Below are 10699 nucleotides of genomic sequence, written 5' to 3'. Positions count from 1 at the left end.
TTTACATCCTTCCTTTTTCACTTAATATATCAGTGGTTTCGTTCTCTTACATGGTATGCATGTATTATTAGTGGCTGCAATATATTATGTCAAATGGGCATTTATTTAACCACTGCACTAATTAAACATGTAGGTTATATCTTTTTTTACTAAAACAAGTAACATTTCAGAGAATATCTTAGCACTTATTAATTTTCCATATTTTAAATTATTTCCTTAGAATACTTGCCAAGAATTGGGATTACAAAATTAAGAAACTCTTAATCACACTTGATATATATTGCCAAATTATTCCTAAACTGACCTCGTCGATTTCATTGCCATTGGACGAGGGTGTTGGTTTCATCATACCTTTTACAGATTTTGGTTTTTATATCAGTTTGTGTTCACTGAGAAGGAATACAGAACACACCCTCCATTAATTTATCCTTGATCCACCTACGCAAGCTTACAAAAAACCTGGAAAACCATGAGCAGAGCTGGGTTGTATGGTGCTAACCCTAGAGCGTGAGTGGGAAAGACAGGGAAAACGTTACTACTCATCCATTCCATTTTGTGCAAAATGGCCAGGTCTTCCAGGGTTGAAGCCTGCTTGTTGTCTAGAGAATGGTTGCTTCAAAATTAAATACTACCCAGGTTGAAGTAAAGAAAGCCTCTGGGGTTAACCATGCTCTTTGGTGATGAGTTTTTACCAGGCCATAGTTCATCATTAAAATAGAAAATGCCACACTTAGGTTAAAAAAAAAAAAAAATCCTACCTAGAGTAAAACTCTACCTTTATAACCCTAGTAAAAATGTTCTGCCTGGGTAGTTTATAAAAGCCATCAAACATTCTTCAATGGAAGTTGAAGAACGCCTCCAGTGGTTTTAGTGTAACAAGGCCTTGGCAACCCTGACCTCAGTCTCAACCACAAGGGCTCCAAGCCCCACCAGAAGACCAGAGAAGCCAATTTCTTCTCCTTGTCCCTCTCAAGCTCCTTCCTCGTCAAACCATCAAACCAACTTGATCTTCCTAACACAGCAGACTCCTCCCGTTTACCTAGGGTTGGAAAGAATGAGTTTAGAACAGATTGGGGTAGTGAACTTCCTTTTAACAGGTCCAATCTATTCTCTATTAAAAAAAAACTTAGACTAAACTGCACTGTATTCTAGGAAAATTTTTAAGCTCACAGAACTTTTATTTTTGTATATTCTCCCCATGGTAAATGATGACTGCTTTTGTCAATTTGTACTCATTAAATATTATTTTAAAAATATGTTCCACTTTTGTTTAATTCCAGTTTTGACTCATCAGCATTGCAAAAAAAGGGGGGGGAGAGATTAAAAGGTTTTAAATCACAGTAGTTCCAGTATCTGGAAGCAAAATACCTCTCTTCAGGCATAAGGAAAAGGAGATACAGCATATGAGCTTAAAAACAGATTAACAGATCTGCAGCTTCATCCAGGACATACTTGGGCTCAGCAGTGGGTAAACTCCAGTATCCTCTGTGCCTCAGTTTTACCCTCAGAGAGGGGAGAGCATCAGCTGGCCAAGCAGGGGGAGGGGTATATTATCCCACACTGGACTTTGGTTAAGAAGTAGACAAAAAACAAAAACAAAAACAAAACAAAACAAAACAAAAAAACTTTCCTTCCTCCACGTAGATGCTGCCAGGATGGAGCTAATGACTTCACTTGACTTCACTAATGGACTGACTTCAGGTTGGATTTCAGCCTGCAGAGCAAACATTAAACATCCTGCACAACTGGACAGCCTCAGCCCTCATGAAAGATCATTCTTTCAAAAGCAAGATAAAAACTGATAAATAAATAGAGGCTAGCAACCTGGAGAAAGCAAGAAGCAAACGGAAAAGCCCCTACTCAAAAGACACTTCAGTTAGAAATTGCACTAAAATCTCTTCATGCATTAATTGTTCAGGGACTACGAAAGAGCCATGATAATGATGAAAATGTATAATGAATTTTACCTCTAGGAACCCAAAAGATTCTGGGCCTCCTGCCAAAGTCAAGGTGGAATGACAGTCAAGGTGCTGGTTTTATTCTCCATCCCCCGAACCAGTACCCACACCACCTGTCCATTGCACACTCAGACTCCAAACACACCCTTGTAGGATCCTACTCCAATTCTCTATAATGAGTTAAAATTACAATGTAGAAAAATCCTCTACTCTTCTAAAGATTTGTTCAGGAGAATTTAGGAAGAGAGAGTGTTAGTTCTTCTCCTAGGCCCTGCTTTTCCTCAAGCTCAAGCCAAAGCCCTGAGCGTTCTGGGCCAAGATTGCAACTGGAGAGGCTCCTGAATTCCCTTCCTCCCACAGACACACCATACTGATAGCTGCACACAGTGCATTTCCCTCTGAAACTCCCTGAACCCCCAGATAAGAGCAAGTAAGAAGACTACAATGAGGAGGACCAGGATCAAGGGGGAAAGGGAAAGGAATGGATGTTAGAGACAAGAGGAATGAGGATGAACAGGACCGTGCACCACCTCCCCCAGCCTAACAAGACAGAAGCATCCAGTTCTACATGCTTCCTGCTTCAAGGGGATCCTGCAAAGGTTTTGGATAATGTTTGTTTCATGAGACTATGGGCAAAGCCTCTGCTGAACTTCACATACCGTAGCTTTTTTAAGCCTCCTACTAATTCTCTAAAGTACGCATATTATCCCCGTTTCTCAGAAGAGAAAACTGAGCCTTGAAAACATTGAGTGCCTTGCCTGGTAAGAGGCAGAGCTGGAACTTGAACTGGAGAAAGTGTGCCTCTAGGGCCACTCCCTTTCAACATCACAGTATAATGGAGGACACTCATGCTGTCCTCCAAAACGTTCCTTTGAATCCGTTTACAGGCTGGATGGACTGAACCATCTTTTTTGAAATGTTGCTTGAAAAGGAAGCTCATTAGCACTTTCAATATTCTTGATTACCCATCCTTAATGCTCCACATTTGCCTAGTGTTGATTTTAGTGCACCCTATAAGATTGTAGTGACCTGCAATTCGCAGTTTCGGCATTGAGTTCAACTCTGTAGCAACTGCTATGTTCATCTTCCCACTCCAATCTGACGACAGGCTGTCCTACGCATCAGAGAGAGCTGCCTTCTCTGGAGGCAGGCAAAACCCCTGGCCTGAGGACTCAGAGGAGTAGCCAAGGACAGTAGAGCTCTTTTCCAGGAGCTCAAAGACAAATGTTTAGTTTCTCTCTGGTTTCACCTTAGTGCTTTATGCACTGAGTGAATGTATTCACTCTTGAGATCCAGTGACTCACCTAGGAAATTTCATAACACTTTCCACTTAGTATTTTAATACCAGGTGAGAAAATTTATTAAAAAAAAAAAAAAAAGATCCAGTGCTATTACCTAGTTCACAGTTCCTCAGTTTGTAAATTAAGAAGAGCTGCTAAAATGGAACTCACAATACACCAAAAATATCACAAGAGGATCACCTAGAATTAAACTTCCCTCTATAATTTTTAGACACTCAATGGGTTTTTTTTTTTTAAGATTTTTTTTTATTTATTTGACAGAGAGAGAGAGATCACAAGTAGGCAGAGAGGCAGGCAGAGAGAGGAGGAAGCAGGCTCAGTGCTGAGCAGAGAGCCCGATGCGGGGCTCGATCCCAGGACCCCGGGATCATGACCTGAGCCGAAGGCAGAGGCTTAACCCACTGAGCCACCCAGGCACCCCTCAATGGGTTTTTTTTTAAAGATTTTGTTTTTTTTATTTATTTGACAGAGAGAGAGAGAGATCACAAGTAGGCAAAGAGGCGGGGAGGGAGGGGGGTAAGCAGGCTCCCTGCTGAGCATGGAACCTGATGCAGGACTTGATCCCAGAACTCTGAGATCCTGACCTGAGCTGAAGGCAGAGGCTCAACCCACTGAGCCACCCAGGCACCCCTCAACAGGGTTTTAAGGAACACAACCAGCATATTAATTCCATTTTTACTAATCCTTTCTTGTAAAGAAAGAAGAAAAAGAAACAGCTAGAGAAAGAAAAACAGAACTTAAGGAAAGAGGAAATTAAATTAAAATTAAAAATAAAAAGAGAAAAAAAAAAACAGAGTTCCTACTCAAATTTCATTAAGACAGAGTAGTAGAATCTGTTGAAATGGAAGAGCTCTGTTACCAAACACAGAACTCTCCCATCTCAACAGCCAGCCAACCAGCCAAACAGGCTCACTCTTCTCATAAGAGTGTTGACTGTCACGAACATGGAAATCTCTTCCTGTTTTAGGCACCTCGGGCAATTAGAAAATTCCCTTATACATAACCAAAATTTTTCTAGTTGTACTACTACCCACTGTTCTTAGCACTATCATGTGAAGTAGTGGCTCTCCAACTACCTGAAGTAAAGGTCAGATTTTTTTGTTTTTGTTTTTTGCCAGTTCATCACAGATCACATGCTTAAATATTGTGGCAACATCAAATTGCTATAAAAGTTTCTTTTTTCTTATAGGTGCCTGGGTGGCTCAGTGGATTAAGCCTCTGCCTTCAGCTCAGGTCATGATTTCAGGGTCCTGGGATCAAGTCCCACATTGGGCTCTCTGCTCTGCGGGGAGCCTACTTCTTCCTCTCTCTCTGTCTGCCTCTCTGCCTACTTGTGATCTCTCTCTCTCTCTGTCAAATAAATAAATAAAACCCTTTAAAAAATTTTTTTAAGTTTCTTTTTTTTTAAGATTTATTTATTTATTTTGAGAGAGAGGGAGAGAGCATGGGAAACAGGGGCAGAGGGAGAAGGAGAGAGAATCTCAAGCAGACTCCGTGCTGAGCATGGAGCTCAAGGTAAGGCTCAGTCTAGAGACCCTGGGATCATAACTTGAGCCGAAACCAAGAACTGGATGCTTAACTGACTTCACAACCCAGACAACCCAAAAGTTTCTGAAGTTTTAAGCTCAATTTCTGAATTTTATCAGACTGGTAACAAGCAGGTCACAAACCAGCGCCATCTGCAGACCACACTTGGAGTAGCACTCAAAAAGGACTAACAACATGGTGTGGCTTGTGTTCCTTCAGAAGCCAATGCTGAGGCAAGAATTCTACTGCACAGGGCGCCTGGGTGGCTCAGTGGGTTGGGCCGCTGCCTTCAGCTCAGGTCATGATCTCAGGGTCCTGGGATCAACTCCCGCATCGGGTTCTCTGCTCGGCAGGGATCCTGCTTCCCTCTCTCTCTCTCTGCCTGCCTCTCCATCTACTTGTGATCTCTCTCTGTCAAATAAATAAATAAAATCTTTAAAAAAAAAAAGAATTCTACTGCACACATTTACTTTGGAAACAAAATCATTAAGCGCTGTGAATAGAGTAAGAAAGTAGTGCAGAGAAAAGTGTGGGTTTTCAAGCCAGTTTCCACAGTGGACCCAATTCCACTGGAAACTCTGGAAGACAGTATTAAAAATACCTCAGATTTATCCCTATCAAGGGGAGAAGATGATGGGGATTTTATGCACAAAATCCCTGTTTGTTATTGGATAAAAGAAGCTTGTAGGGCATTATCTTTCTGCTCTTCTGACTTCTACTATACTCTTGCCCCATATGTCACTGTGGCTAGAAGAAACGCCTGCAGGCAAAGTATCACAGGTATTCACACAAGCAGCTTTCAGTCTGTAGAGGTGAATGCCACCGGGGGAGGGTACAACATGAACAACGCAGCTCACAACTGTGCACAGGGCATGTAAACAGAGAATTCAAGGGGGGAAAATGGCTCTCCAACATATGAAAAAATATTCTCCGACATTTATAAACAGATGCATGAAAACTGAAACAACACCGAGCTGCTACTTCTCACCTAGCAAAACGTAGTCAAAATAATCTAAGAGTTTGAGCATATTCTGTGTGGGTGAGGCTGTGAAGACCTGTATTCACATATACTGCTCCTGAATGTGTGTACTGGGACCGGCCCTATGGACAGCAATACAGCAAAATCTTCCGAGATTAAAAATGCAACTGGTGGGGCGCCTGGGTGGCTCAGAGGGTTAAAGCCTCTGCCTTCGGCTCCCAGGGTCCTGGGATCGAGCCCCGCATCAGGCTCTCTCCTTGGTGGGGAGCCTGCTTCCTCCTCTCTTTCTTTGCCTGCCTCTCTGCCTACTTGTGATCTCTCTCTGTTGAATAAATAAATAAAATCTTTAAAAAAAAATGCAACTGGTGACTCAGTTAAGCATCTGCCTTCGGCCAAGGTCATGATCCTGGGGTCCTGAGATCGAGCCAAGTCAGGTTCCCTGCTCAGCTAGGAGTCTGCTTCTCCCTCTGCCTCTGCCCTTCCCCATGCTCTCCTCATGCTCTCTCCAACTATCTCTCTCTCAAATAAATAAAATCTTTAAATAAATAAATAAATAAAAATAAAAACCTATAGTTAAGTTTGAACCCAAGGGCCCCACTCCCAATAATTTATGCTATGGATATGCCTGCAAGAATTCCAGGTAAAAAATAAGTATTGCTGCTCATTTTGTCTTGTTTTTTTCATGAATAACACCATTGTAAAAACAGAACATGGACAAGAATTCAAGCATTGATTTTTTTTTTTTAAGATTTTATTTATTTATTTGACCTAGAGAGAGAGAGAGAGAGAGATCACAAGTAAGCAAAGACGAAGGCAGAGAGAGGGGGAAGGGGGTTCCCCACTGAGCAGAGAGCCCGAGGCAGGGCTTGATCCCAGGACCCTGAGACCATGACCTGAGCTACCGGCAGAAGCCTAACCCACTGAGCGACCCAGGCGCCCCTCAAACATTGATTTTTGGAACAGGTTAAGTGACCTGTGATGCTTACGAAATGGAATTCTATACAACCGTTTAAAATAAATGAGGCACCCTCATTTTATACATATATATGTATATATATATATAGAGAGAGAGAGAGAGAGAGATCTCCAAAATATATTACGTAAAAAAAAAATCAAGGTGCAAAATAACATGCACCATTTGATTGTATTTGCTTGTAATTGCCTAAAGAAACACTGTGGGAGGATTCAAAAGAAATAAATTAAAAAATCACACTTAAACAAGATGGGGGATCAGAGTAGAAACAGAAGTAGAAGCACTGATATCTATTACATCACTTCGATTTTTTTATTATATGACTAGTCTATCTAATTTTTTAAAATAAATTTAATTTTAAAAGGAATTGGTTGCATGTTTCTGCTAAGTCTGCTCTTGTTAAGGCTAAACCTCATCTGCTCATCCGGTCTTTCCTCTTAGATAATAACTTTCAAGTCTTTCATCACACTGCTCCCTCATCTTTTGGTTTCCTACAAACATTTCAGTGTTTCCTGAACCAAAAACAGAACTCTAGATGAGGGTTAGCTAGGCTGAAGCACAATATGATTGTCGCTTCCTTATTCTGGATCATTAATGTAAGTCTCTATTAATGTAGGTAAGCTTATGTTAGGTTGTCATGTGGGGTTTTTTTGATAGTCAATAACATTCCTAAATTCTTTTTTTTTTAATTTAATTTATTTTTTTCAGTGTTCCAAAATTCATTGTTTATGCACTACACCCAGTGCTCCATGCAATCTGTGCCCTCCATAATACCCACCACCAGGCTCACCCAACCTCCACTCCCCCAACAAAACCCTCAATTTGTTTCCCAGAGTCCACAGTCTCTCATGGCTTGTCTCTCCCTCCGATTTCACCCAGCTCACTTCTCTTCTATTCTTTTCACAGAAAATGTTAAGTCCAGTCTCTCCATAAACTGTCCCAGTAGCCCCACCTCAGCCCCCTCCACCACCAATACCAACCACCCAACACTGATCACCACAAATATTTTTAAACTTAAGTGTGAAGCAAAAAACAAATAAACACTCTGTACTATCTTTGCTATAACTCTGTAAATCTAAAGCTGTTCTAAAATAAAAGGCTTATTTTTTAAAAAAACAGACAATCTACCATACCCTTAATAAAGTTTATTTAGTAGAAAATAACCTATTCTTCTTGCCTGGAAGATTGTTTTAAATATTAATTGCATTTTCTAACATGCATTCTGTCCACATACTTCCTAAATATAGGTTATGTCTTTATTTTAGTTTTTGATAACAAATATAGAAACATTTTATCCATAACCTCCAACTTCAACTGCAATATTTCATAGGCTAGATGAAGCCTAGAGATTATCTAATCTAATAAACTTACTTCACAGGTATGGAAACTGAAGCCCAAGGGGATGAAGTAATTTCTGCAAAGTCACACAGCCACACTGTAACAAAGCAGAATTAGACCAGAGATGACCTGATTTCCAGGCTCAAGGTTTTTCTGGTCCTTTTGGAAGGAGATGACTCCATTGAAAACAAACTGGCTGGAGATCAAAATCAAAATGGTCAAAAGGACAGACTGATCTGAAACAGGTATATCCAGTTACTGATTTTGTACTTTTCAGTAAAGTGATGAGTACTCTACCTTTAGAAAAGTGACAAATAAGACTAAAAGAACAGCATTATACAAACTAATGGTGTTTTTAGACTGCCTATGATTATTAGAGTGCTAAATAATGATAAATGATATTTTAAATTTTTTTTTTAAATTTATTTGACAGAGATCACCGGTAGGCAGAGAGGCAGGCAGAGAGAGAGGAAGGAAAGCAGGCTCCTTGCTGAGCAGAGAGCCCAATGCGGGGCTCGATCCCAGGACCCTGTGATCATGACCTGAGCCGAAAGCAGAGGCTTTAACCCACTGAGCCACCCAGGCGCCCCATAAATGATATTTTAATTCCTTTCACATTCTCTAATTTTTTTAAAATTACATTAAAGCCTTAGTAGACATTTGAGGACTATCCAGCAACAAATGTGCATTATTAATCTGTTAGACTCTTTTCCCCAGGTGAAGAAGACTTTGTCAAACTGCTTTAATAGAAAAGAAATTTATAGCGAAAGTGTTTGTTTTGTTTTGTTTTGTTTTGTTTTTGAACTGGCTAAATATATCCAGTAGACATCAGTGGCAGCCAGAGATGACCCACCCCATGGCCCTTCGAGAGAACCTCCTGATTGAAACCTCCAACTGCCATATCCTGGGACACAGTGCCTCATCCGCTCAATCCATGATCCATGTTGAACGTGGGCTGCTCCTGGCCCGTGACCCTGTGTGACCAGGACTGGATCCAAGCAATGGCTGCTTTGGCCAAGATTTCTCTAATGTGCAAGTTTTATTTATTTCCCATTGCCTCGCCCCACCATGAGTCTTTCATACCTGCCCCAGGATCTGAAACTCTTCACTTTCCCCTTTTACAGGTATGAGACCTGCATTGCCATAGGAAGGCTCAGGCTTGCCTTATCCTTCAGGCACTTCCTCCAATGTATCTCTTGTTCTACTTTGCTGTCTGCTTCTTGGAGGACCTCACTGACAAGGCATCAGCAGATGAAAAGTCAAAAAATCAATTATTTTTATTATAATGCATCTTAAAAATCATAACATGTATTGTGTCTTTCATTGAAATAAACTCTTTAACAATGAGTTTCACTAACTTGTTTATTAAGAGAAGACAGGCATAAATAAGCCAAGACACACGAAACAATAGTATGTTGGGAAAGTGCTTCTGGAGGTGACATCGACTGTCCCAACCTCCAAACCCTTCCCCATAAAACAGAAGATAACATGTGTTCCTAAAGATTTAAAGACATAAAATATCCTGCAAAACACACAAAGGAAAAATATGTATTTCTATTTCACCGAAAATTATTAGACTAATGGTCTCAGAGAGGAGCTAAATGTGCTGAGCGGGTAGCGAAGGGAAGAAGCTCGGGCAATGAGAGATGGAAATGGCCAAAACTGAGTGAAAGGTAGGAATTTAGCCCCTCCTCTGCTCAGAAACCGAGGTGGCTGGAGGAATGAGGGTTGAGGAAGGAAGTATCCCAAGTGATGAGTCAGGTTTTACTGAGTCTTAGTAAGACACAAAGGTTTTTGTAAGAATCTTCTGACAATGTAGTTAAGTGTTCTAAGAAACATCTCTGAGGACCATCAAAGCAAAGAGACTACATTGGGCCAAATCTTAACATCATTATCATGTAGCCAGAGGAGCCAGAATAAAGACGCCAGCCACCACAGGCATAGGAGCAGATCCCTCCCCATCTTCTAGCCACAAGCAATGATCAGATTTTGCTTTGATTTTAAAAAAAAAAAAAGTGAGGGAGCATAAGCCACAAAGAGTTACTTAAATTAAATCTTCTATTGGCTAGTTGAGTGGTAGCACTGTGAAGGGTTATTCCAATCTAAAGAATTAAAGAATTGTAACGTTCCTTATACTCAGGAGTTGTGCACCAAAAGATATGGAAAGATAGGAAATGAGAATTGACTGATGTAAGAAAGAAAGAATTGGGAAAAGAGAGCAAAAAATGAGAAATAAAAACTAAATCAAGGCTCAAAGGGTTAAGTCTCTGCCTTCGGCTCAGGTCATGCTCTCAGGGTCCTGGGATCGATGGAGCTCCGCATCAGGCTCTCTGCTCAGCAGGGAGCCTGCTTTTTCCTCTCTCTCTGCCTGCTTGTGAGCTCCCTCTCTGTCAAATAAATACATAAAATCTTTAAAAAAAAAATAAAGGAACACACGAAAACATGACATAAATGCATAGAAAGGGAAAAGTGAAGGAACTCAAACAAAGATAAAGTTGTTGTTGTTGTTGTTGCTATTATTAAGATTTAGGAGAAAATACTAGAAATAGCCAGCAAACAAAGGATATCTAGTATAAATGCAATTGGAGAACCATAAGATAGCATCTAGGAAATAGAACAAATA

The 10699-nt window shown here is 40.6% G+C and overlaps 1 long non-coding RNA gene across 1 annotated transcript in view; it reads right to left on the bottom strand.

The window, feature by feature from the left end:
• Positions 1-10699, bottom strand: part of LOC125080449 (uncharacterized) — a 203940-nt gene that overhangs the window by 165784 nt on the left and 27457 nt on the right. The gene's annotated exons all lie outside the window — the stretch shown is intronic.

This window comes from Lutra lutra, chromosome 11 (assembly GCF_902655055.1).
Source record: "Lutra lutra chromosome 11, mLutLut1.2, whole genome shotgun sequence".
Taxonomy (NCBI): Eukaryota; Metazoa; Chordata; class Mammalia; order Carnivora; family Mustelidae; genus Lutra; species Lutra lutra.
The sequence above is the reverse complement of the archived record's forward strand: the minus strand, read 5'-3'. Positions and strand labels throughout refer to the sequence as shown.